The sequence below is a fragment of the Neophocaena asiaeorientalis genome, unplaced genomic scaffold (assembly GCF_003031525.2).
Source record: "Neophocaena asiaeorientalis asiaeorientalis breed wild unplaced genomic scaffold, Neophocaena_asiaeorientalis_V1.1 scaffold5, whole genome shotgun sequence".
Lineage (NCBI taxonomy): Eukaryota > Metazoa > Chordata > Mammalia > Artiodactyla > Phocoenidae > Neophocaena > Neophocaena asiaeorientalis.
In genome coordinates, this window is record NW_020174698.1 from 5,702,287 (window position 1) to 5,704,214 (window position 1,928).

At 55.7% G+C, this 1,928-nt stretch overlaps 1 protein-coding gene across 3 annotated transcripts in view; it reads left to right on the forward strand.

Annotated features, from left to right (window-relative positions):
- The first annotated feature begins 1,365 nt into the window (after positions 1-1,365).
- The window catches only part of EPB41L2 (erythrocyte membrane protein band 4.1 like 2), a 214,133-nt gene continuing 213,570 nt past the window's right edge, over positions 1,366-1,928 (forward strand). For 2 of the 3 annotated variants that reach the window (XM_024759070.1, XM_024759072.1), the window contains exon 1: positions 1,366-1,453. The gene's annotated coding sequence lies outside the window, so the exon portion shown is untranslated. The remainder of the gene's footprint in view (positions 1,454-1,928) is intronic. The other variant, XM_024759071.1, reaches the window with a different exon arrangement.

The following is a 1,928-nucleotide window of genomic DNA, read 5'->3' on the forward strand; positions in this document are numbered from 1 at the left end:
AGGACTGTGTAGTTTCAAGGACTAATTTCATTGTAAATCTGCCTTTAACTTTGTAATAGAATTGTCTTATAATATTCCCAGGTCTTCTTTACCAGAACTGCTTTCTAGTCAGACTTCCCCTCTATAGTAGTTAACATACATTATTAAGTTTTACTTGGCTGCTTAGCATTGGGGGCATTAAGTAAGTTAACTCATGTGTGGGACTGGGAACAACGCCTGGCACATAAAGGACATAGTAAATATTAGCTTTTATTATTTTTATTATTCCCTGGCAGGACCTTAGCAAGTAACTTATCTTCCTGACTCTTACTTTTCTCTTTGATGTAGTGAAGATAATACTTGCCCTGCCTATTTCATAAAGTTGCTGTGAGGATCAAATGATAAAATACATTAATGTGCTTTGTTAACTGAAAATATCATACGCACGGAAGGCATTGTAACTGAGGTTTGATTTGACATTGTTAATTTTAGAAAAAGCTCTGTTTAGGAAAGAAAAGAAGACTTTGGCCGAGGTGCAGTCTCTAAAGACCTCCGTCGAGGTGCGAGGGGGCGAAGGACAAGAGGTACATGTGTGCCAGATGCTAGAGGCAATGACCTGGACAGCCCGTTTGACATGCCAAGGTTCAGAAAAGAATAAATAAGTAGAATCTGAAAGAAGGCGATCTAATTATACAAAAGAACGGGGAGGTATCGTTTGTGTGTGTATGTGTGTCTTTCCACAATCGGCCTGAACCTAGGTTTCCAGCCTTCAGCCACATCCTGCTCTGCAATCCTCCCAGGCCCCCGCCTGGAGATCCTACCCACACTTTGGGTTCAGCATAAACGCCCCTCCTCCAGTGGGCTTCCCCAATCCCTCCTGTCCCTCCCACAGGAAGAATAAACGGTTCCCTGCCACTGCCCTCTCTGTGAAAGCACTTCTTCCACTCTAGACTGAGGCGAATCTAGTTTTCCTTATTTCTGTATCAACAGGGCCTAGCCTGGGGTAAAGGTTTAGTCAATGGATTCACTTTGAAGAAATAACTTTTGAAAGTTGATAAAAGGGCATTTAAGATCGGGATTCGCGGGTAACAAAGGCTTGCACACAGGCATCAGCACTCATTATCCAGGCCAGCTCCGAGGGCGAGACGCGTCCTTCCAGCGCAGGGTACCCGGCCCGGGCGCGCGGCGAATCCCCAGGGAAGGGTCGCCCGGGCTGGCGCGGGGGCGTGGCCTGGGCACAGGGGGCGTGTCGCAGCCCGCGGGGGTTTCCGCACCCGGTGCGTGTCCGGCGGGGGCGCGGGAGGGGCTTCCGCCGCGAGGGGGCGGGGCTGGCGCGCGGAGTCCTCTGACGGCCTCAGCCAGGGAATTTCAATTTGAAACCTACGGGAGGGAGGGGGCGGGTGTTGCGGCCGGCGGCTGGCGCTGAAGCTGGACGGGTCCCTTTGGCGAGCGAGCTCCTGAGTGCGGCGTCCGGGTAAGGAGGTGTGCGGAGCTGCGGAATGGCGGGCCCGGGGCGGGGTATCCCGGGCAGAGCGTCTGGTCCTTGCGGAGCTGCAGGGGCGTCTCGGATTTTTCCTGAGACTGCAGCTGGGAAGCTGATCCTGGGCAGGAAGCGGTGGCGGGACGGTTCCACCAGGAGGGGGAGGGCTGCCGGCTTTGGGGTTTTCTGCGACTCCCTGTCTTCTCTCCTACTCGTTCCCGCCCCGGGGACCGGGTCCTGTTGTTGCTCCAGGCCGGATCCCTGCTTCCCCGCTCCACTGTGGTCCCCCACTTCTCCCTTCTCGGGAGTCGGGGCCGCGTCTCGTCGGCGCCGGGAGAGATGGGGGCCTGGTGAGGACTGCGCCGGCCCCGCGAGGGTGCGGTGGGCTCAGGGTCACGCGTCCCGGGCCCCGCGGAGCGGCTGCAGGAGGGATCCGGCTCCATCCTGGGTGCGGGCCGCGGCGCGCGAG